Source organism: Dryas octopetala, chromosome 3 (assembly GCF_963921425.1).
Source record: "Dryas octopetala chromosome 3, drDryOcto1.1, whole genome shotgun sequence".
NCBI lineage: Eukaryota > Viridiplantae > Streptophyta > Magnoliopsida > Rosales > Rosaceae > Dryas > Dryas octopetala.
The window spans coordinates 14,972,701-14,985,800 of record NC_141368.1 but is presented as its reverse complement, the minus strand read 5'-3'; the positions used below and the strand labels follow the sequence as shown (position 1 = coordinate 14,985,800).

Genomic DNA, 13,100 nt, shown 5'->3' with positions numbered 1-13,100 from the left:
TTACAAGTATGCCCCTACAACTAATTACAAGAATAGCCACACATAATAATATATTTACAACACATTCTCTATTATATTCTCTAAGAGGTGGTGGAGTATTCATTGACGTGAGACTTAACCAGAAAAAGTATGAATTTTGTTGCAATTAAGTCTTTACGGGACCAGAGTGGCAAGTGCGCACTTGGATTTTAATCAACTTTGAGTTCTTAGAATATAGGGGCTGTATGATACATTGGTGGGATAGATTTATTGCCAAAATCACTAAATATATGGGTCAGTGTTTTTTCCTATAATTTATCCTATATAGAAAATAAAAAAGCATGGAAACTCCGGGACGACTTTAATATAAATAACGACACAAACGACATTAAATCACACATATATTGACCTCTGTGTTTTTCTCTCAATAGTTTCAATCGATCGGCTGGGTGCCAATAGATCAACCACATACTCCAGTGCAGTACCACTTCTGATGTACATATATAACTGACGTGTTCCCCTAGCTAAAGAAGCCTGATTTTGAGTTCTTTTAGTTAATAATATATGAGCGTAATTGCATTGCAAAAAAAGTATTAATTAAGAATAGTGCAATACACATTGATTGTAGATCGATTGCGTAAAGCTCCCATCTATGGACATGATTTATGTTCTTAAAAGTTCAAAAGTTTATGTATGTAAGATTATTGGTATGCCTTTTGATCGACGTTTTAATTGAATAGGGAAATCAAGTTGAAACTTTATCAATGACACAGTCTATTGAGGTGTATAATATATTTTGATTTTTGACTCATTTTGAAAAGTTAACAATGTTCACATATTTTCTTATAACTCAGTGAAAAAGCAAATCATGAAGAAACAGCCTGGAATTTTCTTTAAAGCCTTACAACGATCGTGTCGGATTAATAAAGAAATTTCAACGATTTGGAAAAACTAATGAGTCTCACTCTCTATTATATTCTCTAAGAGGTAGTGGGGTACTCATTGACGTGAGACTTAACCAGAAAAATAAAAACATAGAATTTTGTTGCAAGACTTTACGGGGCCAGAGTGGCAAGTGCGCACTTGGATTTTAATCAACTTTGGGTTCTTAGAATATAGGGTTTGTATGATATATTGGTGGGATAGATTTATTGCCAAAGTCACTCAATGGGTCAATTTTTCCTGAGTTTGTCCTAAATAGAAAGGCTAATGTTATTGGGGCCTTTCCAATTGACTATATTTAGCTGATCATGTGAGGTGTCAACTTATAGATGATCAATTTTTGAGACCACCATTAAAAGCTGACCATACATCAGCTGACACCTCATATAATCAGCTAAATATGGTCAGTTGGAAAGGTCCCAAAAACATTATCCATATAGAAAATAAAAAAATGTAGGAAGTCTAGGACGTCTTTAATATAAATAACGACATAAACGACATCAAATCACACATGTGTTGACGTATGTGTTTTTATCTCATTAGTGTCAATCGATCGTTTGGGTGCCGATATATCAACCACGTACTGCAGTGCAGTACCACTTGTGATGTACATATATAACTGACGTGTTCCCCTAGCTAAAGTTCAAAAATTTAGGTATGCAAGGTTATTAGTATGCTAAAAGTGTATTAGGACCTTATTAGTTGTTAACTCCATATTTATAACATTGTCTAAGCACATGGTAGTGAGCGTTAAAGTCATGTATCATACAGTTGTTGTACCTTGAGCTTTCTATAAACTTAATTTTTGCATAGTAATTGGACAAAGTAAGAAGTTTCACTTTATAAGAGGAATCGATAAGTAGTTGACACTCATTGATGTGAAAGCGAGACACTTATAAATTTTCAAGGATTAGAGTGAAATTTTTTTAATGAACATGTTACACGTACTCGATCAATCACTGTCTGATGAGAGCAAATTACCCGCAAGCCAAAAGAAACACAACCATTGAACTTTCTTTTGAGTCTTTATGTTGTACTCGTAGCTCTATGTTCTCTAGCTTGTTAAATTCCATGAAATTGCATTCAGTATACAAGTTGAATGCATGAAAATTAAGGCCTCCAACTTGACTCTACAGGTCTAGCTACAAATTGATCGTACCATCACTATCCAAGTTGCACCTCTTAATTATAAGTTGAATTATTCAAGGCTTTTGCATTCAATTTGATCAACAACCCAACTTGACTCTATAGTCTACCTACAAGTGGTACCATGCACTGCTATACAAGTTGTTTTCCCATAAAAAACATCGACCCCATACATGGGCAGCCACTGGCCCACTTCTTTACTATCCATGGGCCCTATTGAGTGGGAGATGTCCCAGCGGAAGTCCCATGGGTGACCACATAAAAGTCCAGAGGCAAATTCCAGGTTGGGCCGGGTTTGAGGCCCAAGGTACTGAGGTCACATACCACATACCGGGCGAACGTTTGGGCTAGCTCGATCATCATTTGGCCCCGAACGGTCGGTACTATATTCATAGTTATGAGCCCACTATGTTCGGTATCTATATGAAATATGAATATATGATCATTCTTAGCATTAAATGATATAAGCAATAGAGGAAATTACAGATTTTGTCCACTTATTTTATACCTAGTTTAATTTTGGTCCACTAATTGTTTCATTTGTTCAATAAAGGTCTAGATTTGTGACTTTAAATCCTTTGGATTTTGTTTTCTTCAATTATAATTGAAGTATAAGTTATATTTCATCAGTTCTTAGTCATAAAAACAAATTTGGAGTATTATAATCTAAAAGAATTGAGATTTGGTGAAGTTTGAAAAATTGGCAGTTTTGGGTATCCTACTTTGAGGTCAATTATCTTGAGTTTTAGAACTCTAATTTGAATTATATTTATATGGTTGTAAAGAAGAAATGCATAGTTTTAAAACAAGTATATGTTTGTTAAATTTGGGTGAAATTTGATAGGGTAAAAGACTGGACAAATTTGAGAAAACAAATCTGGACCTTTATTGAATAAGTGGAACAATTAATGGACTAAAACAGAACTTAAAAAAGATTGTAAATCAAAATTGAACTAGGTATTAAATAACTGGACTAAATCTGTAATTTACTCTAATCAATATTTAAGTTGCATGATTCAAAGTTTCCAATCAAATTGAATGATTCAAAGTTTCCAATCAAATTAAGACCCTGAGTATCAGTAAACATAAAATACTAAAATAATTAATCTGTCCAATATCCAAGTGTGACGAGCAAGAGAAACGGGGATTTGCTAGCTACAAGTCTCCACCCTTGCTTAGCGAGCAATGCGCAGTCCAAAAAGCAACCAAGTATGGTTGAACTAGAAATTCATTGATGGAACCAAACATAGTTGAGAATGCTTGACGATTTTCAAAGGTTCATCAAAGGATTGAAGTTTTTATGTTGTTTCCATTGTTTAAAGATTATAGAAGTTTCATAAGGACTAGCTTTATTCTTTCCCTTTTGATTGATCGATGCCCCTGGTGCTACTTTAGTCTGCAATAGGCCTCTGTCAATCCTTACTACAATAGCTGTTCTCTCCTCTACAAATTCTTATAAAAGAATATGGTGTTTCAGAAAATTTACACAAGGGGCATTTGTTCTACAAGGTTAATTCTCCCTTTCCCAATTATATACGATTTTAGCTGTCAAAGTACATGAACAGCACTACAATTTCATTACAGGTAATTTTAGTATGAGTATCCACCAGGTTGAAATCTGGATAATTGATCACCTAGCTGACAGAGTAAATGTTAACATGTTAGAACATATTGGATTCAAATTATCTTTAACATGTCTTTCAGGCATCTGATCTTGTAGGCTTAGAAAAGGTTTCTTAGGCATTTGTATGCTTTCAACATCTCCTTCGAGCATCTCTATAACTTTTCTCATTGAAGGCCGATCACTTGGCTTCAATTGTATACAACATAAGACAACTAAAACCATCTTTCTTATAGTTTTCATTTCTTCCTCTGTGACATCACTCATCTCCAAGTCTCTTCCCCCATTATATTGGTCGTACACCCATGAGGGAAAATAAATTTGGCTTGAATCCTGACCTGATGCATTGAGATTCTTCCTTCTACTTGCCATTTCCATCAACAACATACCAAAACTATAGACATCAGCTTTATATGAGACACCTCCAATGTTTTTGTAGAACAACTCAGGAGCAATATGTCCCAATGTTCCTCTTGCTGCTGTCAAAAAGACAATGCTATGATCTGTTATAATTTTGCAAGTCCAAAGTCAGAAACCTAGCTTTGGTATGAAATTCTCATCAAGGAGAATGTTGTGAGGCTTGATATCGAAATGCAGAATTTGCATGTCACAACCTTGATGTAGATATTCAATCACTTGAGCAACTCCAAGAGAAATCTCATAAATTTTCTTGTAACTTAAACAGGTAATTCTTTCTTTGGAATAAATGTATTTATCAAGGGACCCATTAGGCATAAAGCCATATACTAGAGCCCGCTTTTGATCCCTTAACACAATAACCAACTAGTCGCACCACATTGACACGGTGAATCCTTCCAATGGTAGCTACCTCATTGACGAAATCTTGTCCATTACCTTTGGACTGACCCAACATTTTAATTGCTACAAAACGGCCACTATGTAACTTTCCTTTAAATACACAGCCATAACCGCCTTCACCCAGATTGTCCTTGAATTTACTAGTCATCTTCTTAATATTTGAGTAAGAGTATGATATGAAGTTGTTGTCACTTTGCAAAAAATCTTCAATGGTGCTACACTGACAAATGCCTTCTTCGCCATTTATAGATCAAAAGCCAAATCACAAGTATAATTCTTAACGTTACAAATATACCTATACAGGAAAATCACCCAGACAATCAAGAATATTAGCTGCCTTTTTTATTATATGGCGAAAATTAGTCTAAGCTAAAGAAGAAGCAAGCTCTTACCGATGAAAGCGAGTGCTGCATATCGATGGTCTGCAAAAAAATATAACAAAAAATGAACAAAATCAAAGACTTAAATAACTCCCAAATTAAGTGCAAGCCCAAATTCATTAGTATGAACAACAAAAATGAACATAATCAAAGATGAACAACTCGATCTTGCAACGGGGCCTTGCATAGTTATTATTTTTTATTCGGTCAGCTACTCAGCTTGTACTTCGAGCACAAACTATATATATTGTACTAACCCCTATGTTGCCCCAGAAAGAATTTTAGTAAGAAAATCAAATTGCCATGACATACTTCAGAAAGGAACTTGATTTGGTATGACATGTTTAAGAGTTAAGACATAGAAAGTAAAAGAATTTTCCAGTTATATGCGTGTACATGTGTGTATGTCACAAGACACACCGAAGACGTACGGGTTTGGGTTGAAGCCAAATTGGAGCTCAAACCCATACACCAGTGCATTGTGTATGTGTTCATAGGAAGCGTTGTAGTTCTTTTGGGACAAGGGGGAGATCATAGCCGTTGTCCGCTCTATAGTGCACCCGTCCTCCAAATCTGCTGTCGTTGTAGTGCCAACCTCGATCATTATCATTAAATTTTATTAGTAATTGACTCTGTCCGCTCCTAAACTTGTTTGGTAGTGCTTGAATTGAATCAAACCCACAGGAAGTCAACACAACCACTCAATTTCTTTAAAGTCTTTAAAGACTTTCAATGAAGTTGCACCTTTTATATACTTCAATATTTAAGTCATTCAAGGCTTCCAGTCAAATTAAGACATCCAACTTGACTCTATCCAATTCCATATGAATAATAAATCACATAAAAGACCCCTTCTAGATAATGCTTACTAAGCAGACCCCTAACCTATTTGCACCCCAACTAGCATGACACCATTTCCAATTTTCCAAATCAAATCACCTTCCAACACACCACGACTCCAAAATTAGACTCCGCCAAATCAATTAGGCATAATTCAGCTGTCCTGTGTACAAACCTCCTCATTCCCGTTTTTGATTGATCGATGCCTCTGGTTCTACTTTAGTCTGCAATAACTGTTCTCTCCTCTGTATTATGCATACTAGATGTATCTATATATGTTTAATATACAAAGACACCAGGGGCCATGCAGCCACAATTTATCTTACGAAAGAATATGGTGTTTCAAAAAATTAACACAACGAGCATTAGGTGAGGTTGCTATGGCCTTTCATAATTTATCTTATGAAAGTTTGGCTACGGCCATCAATTAGGTGAGGTTGCCATGCGTATACGGCTGTCCATGTGATCGATGTCCGTAAGCACATTCAACCTAAATATTAATTCACTTCTTAATTTGGCCAAAATAGAGGTCGGCCTAAGCTAGCTTGAATTAAGATATTTCTAAAAATTATCTCAAATCCCATTTTCTTACTCTATCTGGCCGTCGGGCTGCGGTCTAAATTTAGTGATGGCCTGAGTATTAGAACTCGGCTTGACTGATGTAACTCGGCCCTAAAATCGCGGCCTAAACTTAGTGACGGCCTAAGATTGCGACATGACGGCCTGAAATTGTGGCCTGACGACCTGAAATCACGGCCTAAATACATTTCAATCCAAGCTACACAAGGATTCTATCATATAATCTCAACCCAAACTCACTCCAGCCATCAGATTGCAGCCTAAATATATTTTGGCCTATGGGCAAAATTTTTATTCAAACAAATGAGAATCCTTATTATTATGACAAAAGTTTTTCGTTTCTAAATATCTTTTGAAGATTTATCATACAATACTAGAGGAATTCTTATACAAGCATGATTGGTACGTGTTAGGGTAGGAGTGGTTGGATCTGTTGTCCATTTGAATAAATGCTTTGAGATTAATTGGAAGGGTTGGTGTTTGGGTACGAAAGCCATGGGAGGGATGTGAGAGGGGATTGAATTATGTAGAAATGAGACGATTGGAAAAATGAGGGATTTTTGTTGTGTAATACCACTTAGCTCTACCCTAGGGAGATTTAAGTTTGATACCTTTTGATGTTTTGATTGAATAGAAATGGAAATAAAGTTGAAACTATATCAAATGACACAATTTATGAGGTTCCTATAATATATTTTGACTCATTTAAAAATTTTTACTTTTTTATTTTTGCCTGTGAAAAGATTGAATATCCCAAAAAATTGAGATGGTTGAGATTAGAGTTAAGCTAGTCAATGGGATATATGGTTTAAGGAGATGATCGAGTGTATATGAGATCTCAAAGTTGAGAAAGTCGATATTTATACTAAAGTTGGACGAATGTAAATAATTATGTGAAGTACAATTTAGGCATAACTTTATCTAAAAATGCCCAAATAATTATTCAAATTCTAAAAACATATAATATTATGTAAGGATATAAAAAAAAAATTAAAAAAAAGGGTGAATCTAGCTATGACATTCTATTTTTGACACAATATGTCACACCCCAATCCGGAATTAAGAACTAATCACGGATCTAGGTTGTTACACAATATTTCAAATGAGGTCCATTTCATATAAGATTTCAACGATCTAAACTGTCTATTTTTTAGGTCTCCATTAAAGGATCATCCTTGCAAAAAATTAGATACGTATATGGGAAACTATTTACTACAAAGATTAAATGGTCAACAAAATAATAACTCATTTTAAATTACTAACACTTCAAAAAAAAATAACAATCAAAAAATAATAATCAAAAAGTCACCCAAACTCATTTTATTCCTCGTCTCATTTTTTACCTCATATGTTGACGGGTTTACTCCATATCTTCCTAGGGTGTAGGATGGGGATAGTGGAGGCTACATGTTAGGTTTTAATTTTGAGATTTTAGGCAAAGCCTAAATCTTACAATTAAAATCTAACATAAATACGACAAACTAAGTGTCATTTGATTAATCTAAGGGCTCATATTAGTTGGGCTCATCAAAAGAATATGTCCTACATTAAATGAGTCATGAAGAAACAATGACTATTTAGTGTAGTCCACTTTGTTGAAGTAGGTCTTGAGTTAAAATTTCATGAATGATAGTTGTTGAATAAAAAAAAAATGAGTCATTCCAAATAGAGGCAAACAATAATTAGAGGAAATGACATGAAGTTTTTTTTTTAATTTTAGTTATAGAGGTATGAGAGTAGAAAAAACATGGTTATTAGAATATAAAAACTTGAATAATGATTTGGAAAAAAAGGTAAAGAAGCCTCATTTTCTAAGAGGTATTCATGTCATGCATATATATAAATGTGAGATACTCATATTAAAATATATTTGTTTGACAATAATATCATGTGATATAGTGGTGTTACAAATACATGCACCAAATTATAGTATATAGATACTTTGGCCGGGTTTGGGTTCTTAGAATATAGGTACTGTATGATACATTGGTGGGATAGATTTATTGCAAAAGTCACTAAATGGGTCAGTTTTTTCCTAAAGTTTGTCCTATATAGAAAATAAAAAAGCATGAGAAGTCCGATACGACTTTAATATAATTAATGATACAAACGACGTCAAATCAGACATGTGTTGACGTATTGTTTTTCTCTCAATAGTGTCAGTTAATCGGCTTGTACTGTAGTGCTGTAACACTTGTGGTGTATATGACTGCCGTGTTTCCCTAGCTATTTTCCACTTGGTTTTTAAGATTTTCTTTTTTGTTTGGATTGATTAATTGATGTTTATTCGAGTGTGTATAAGCAATTTAGTATGTTTTATGAGATTCAAAAATTTTAAGAGTCAAAATTTTGAGTTTTTTGTTAAGAATATATAGTGTAACTGCATTGTGAAAAAATTATATAATTATAGTGCTCTGCTCATTGATTGGAGATCGATCACGTAAAGCTCCCATCTATGGACATGATTTATGTTCTTAAAGTTCAAAAATTTATGTATGCAAGGTTATTAGTATTCTATAAGTGTATTAAGACCTTATTAGTCATTAACTCCAGATTTGTAACACTTTTTAAGTGCATGAAATGGTTACATGTAAGTGGGTGTTAAAGTCATGTATATCATATAGTTGTTATACTTAGAGCTTTTTATGAACTTAATTAATTTATGCATAGTAATTGGACAAAAGTAAGAAGTCCTGCTTTATAAAAAGAATTGATAAGTAATTGACACAAATTGATGTGAGAGTGAAACACTCATAAATTTTGGAGGGATTAAAATGAAGAAATTTCAATGAACATGTCGCATTCGATCAATCACTATCTGATTAGAGCGAATTATCCTGCGACAAGCAAAAGGAAACACAATACCATTGAATTTTCTTTTGAGACTTTATGTGGTACTCGTAACTCTATCTTCTCTAGCTAGTTAGATTCCATAAAATTGCATTCAATATACAAGTTGAATGGATGATGATTAAGGCCTCCAACTTGACTCTACCGGTCTACATACAAGTAGAATGATCCAAAGGCTTCCCCTCAAATTGGCCGCCCAACTTGACTCTTTTTCTTCCTACAAAAACATTGACCAGTATGGGCAGCCACCTTCTGTACTATCCATGGCCCTACCGACTGGGAGATGTTCAAGCGAAAGTCCCATGGGGTGACCACAGAAAAGTGCTGACGCAGATTCCAGGTTAGCCCGGGTTTGAGGTCCAAGCTACTGAGGTAACATACCACATACCGCGGGAACGTTTGGGCCTCGCTCGATCGGCATTTGAGCCCACTATGGTCGGTATCCATATGAATATATGAACATCATGGTCTATATATCGTTTAGTACACCTTGTAGTTCTTCTCAGCATTAACTTATATAAACAATATTTAATTTCAATGATTCAAAGCTAGCTTCCCATCAAATTAAGACCCTGAGCATCAGTAAACATAAAATACTAAAATTTGTCAATACCCAACATTGTTTTATGAAGATCCATGTTAAGTTTTCAAGAATAAATTCATATAAATATTTTGTGGGGAAGGGGCCATATATTATTTATATGATGTACGACTACGGTAGAATAAGCGTATTCTTTCAATATGGTCAAATTTGAATTGTCAAATATTGAAGCAATGGTTTATGATACACGAGAGCATTGCGCTCATTCCACAACATCTAGATCCAGCATAAATAGCATGTAGCAACGTCTACAAGAATAATCCCCTACAATGACTATGAATGTAGCTAAAAGTATATATATGACGGACAGTATTCAAAGATTATTCTTACAAAAAACCAGTCACATTTGACGGATTGTATTTGTCTGCATAGTTTAAATGACCAAATAATCATCGATTTAGCTGATTTTTTACATGGATGACTCTTGATGAAGGACCTGAAAAATGATCGGTTTCGATCATCTAACTGCATTGCCAGTGTTATACAGAGAAGATTTTCTTACTTTTCTTAAAGTAAAGATATCTTTACTTGAATGGATTTGTATATATATGAGTTCCAACTAATAATGCTAGAATTACCATTAGGTTTAGCATGGGTTTATATTTAAATAAATTAAAGGGAGACTTAGAGTTTAGTCCATTTTATGAGTCTTTCTTAGACTATGACCGGTAGTACGTAATTTAGGGTTTTTAATCAAATCCTTTTATTTTTCTTATTTGACGGCTTTATGTTAGGAGGGGAAATACCCTTCAAATAGACTAGAGGGGAAACCTACCATATATGCAGCTTCTACAAAACCCACTCTATACTCTAGAAATGGAAATACCCTTCAAATTGAAGGAGAACTTTATTATGAATTAAAAAAAATTTCTTATAAATTAAAAGGACTTTATTATGAATTAAAAAAGATTTTCTTATAAATTTTAAAACACTTTCGGGTTTCATCTAAAAATTGTTTTTCTAAAGAACCCAAACGTAATTATCTCTAAATTTAAATTCTCTCCCATGATTTTGTTAAAAAAAAAATAATTACAAAATAAATTTGTTGAGTGTAACAATGAGTTCTTACCCGTGCCGATGAGTGGTGCCCATCGTTGGTTGTTCTGCAAGAAATAAGATACAAATTAACAAAAGTTGATAAAATTAAAGTTTAATTATAAGATCGGTTCAGGATCATGGGATCTTTTTCTATTAGATAGGAAGGGCTGTTGCACAAAATGTACTTCTAAGTAATTGCCTCATAGATCTTATCTTTAAGTTTAAAAAGTGAACTAAGTCAAAGACTTGATTATATGCAAGAAATAGAAGCTCATACCAATGGTAGTGAGGAGTACTCGATAACGGATAATCTGTGAGAAATATATACAACAAAAGTGAGTGATGGGAGACTGGGCCACTAAGATATATAGATCACTTAATGGATAGGCTATTACTTATTGGGTTGCTGAATGTAAATGGACTGCTAGGATGGTTATATGATTGAATGGCTATTAGGGAATGGGTTTGAGTTACATTTCTTTGTAGATGAATTGAGGTTGAAATTGGGGATAAGCCTAGTATAAAGGGGGAGGCTACTTAGACCATCCAAAACCACTGAGTTGACCACCCCATTAATTTTTTGCCCATTTTTTCCTATTTTGCCCCTGTATTAAAAAAAACACATTTTGCCAATTTTGGCCGGCCACCCATCCCCACCGCCAGCACAACCCCACCCCCTCCCCACCGCCGGCGCGACCCCACCCCTACCCTTCGCCGGTCGACCCCACCCCTCCCCATCGCCGGCGCGACCCACCCACCCCTCCCCTTCGCCCGATCTCCCTTCTCTCTCTCTGCCTTCTTCTCTCTCTCCCCTCTCTCTGCCTCCCTCCCTCACCAAACCACCATGGGTGGCCGGCGCGACCCCATAGACCTCCAGATCGAGGGTCGCATCGGCCACCCATGGTGGTCCGATGAGGGAGGGAGGCAGAGAGAGGGGAGAGAGAGAAGAAGACAGAGAGAGGGAAGAGAGAGATAAGGGAGATCGGGCGAAGGGGAGGGGTGGGTGGGTCGCGCTGGCGATGAGGAGGGGTGGGGTCGACCGGCGAAGGGGAGGGGTGGGGTTGCGCTGGCGGTGGGGAGGGATGGGTTTGCGCCGGCCAAAATTGGAAAACTGAGTTTTTTTTTAATGCAGGGGCAAAATAAGAAAAAATGGGCAAAAAATTAATGAGGTGGTCAACTCAGTAGTTTTGGGTGGTCTGAATAGTCCCCTCCGAGTATAAAACATATAGCCCATGCGAGAAAAAGAAAAAGCAAATTGCATGGGCTGCAGCCCATGCAACCCACAATGTAGATATTTTATTAATTTTAAAATTCATATATGTTATATCTAAAATGGATCACTCAAATAAAATTGGCCCCCGGGTGATATTTACTCAAGGAAGTGGGAACAAAGGGTCATATCATTATCCACCATGTCAATCTAGTTCGTTTGGTAGATTGGCTTCCATGCTGATGGGTTTAATTAGAAGAGCACTTGTTTATGATCGAGTTCATACAAAATTGTTCACATATTTTATTCCTTCAGTAAGAAGATTTTCTTACTTTTCTTAAAGTAAAGATATCTTTACTTGAATGGATCTATATGAGTTCCAACTAATAAGGCTAGAATTACCATTAGGTTTAGGGTGGGTTTATATTTAAATAAATTAAAGGGAGACTTAGAGTTCAGTCCATTTTATGAGTCTTTCTTAGACTAAAACCGGTAATAATTTAGGGTTTTTAATCAAGTCATTTTATTTTTCTTATTTAACGGCTTTATGTTAGGAGGGGAAATACCCTTCAAATGGACTGGAGGGGAAATCTAACATGTAGCTTCTACAAAGTCCACTCTATACCCTAGAAAGGGAAATACCCTTCAAATCAAGAGAGAACTTTATTATGAATTAAAAAAATTTTCTTATAAATTAAAATGACTTTAGTATGAATAAAAAAAGATTTTCTTATAAATTTTAAAACACTCTAGAGTTCCATCTAAAAACTGTTTTTCTAAAGAATCCAAACTTAATTATCTCTAAATTTAAATTCTCTCCCATTATTTTGGAAAAAAAAATTAATTTGAAAATAAATTTGGTGAGTGTAACAATGAGTTCTTACCCGTGCCAATGAGTGGTGCCCATCGTTGGTTGATCTGCAAGAAATAAGATACAAATTAACAAAAGTTGACAAAATTAAAGATTAATTATAAGATCGGTTTAGGATCATGGGATCCTTTTCTATCAGATAGGAAGGGCTGTTGCACAAAATATACTTCTAAGTAATTGTTCCATAGATCCTAACTTTAAGTTTAAAAAGTGAACCAAGTCAA

The 13,100-nt window shown here is 35.1% G+C and overlaps 1 pseudogene; it reads right to left on the bottom strand.

Moving 5' to 3' along the window:
• Nucleotides 1-3,697: 3,697 nt before the first annotated feature.
• On the bottom strand, nt 3,698-5,491 carry LOC147291256 (rust resistance kinase Lr10 pseudogene; annotated as a pseudogene).
• Nucleotides 5,492-13,100: the final 7,609 nt, after the last annotated feature.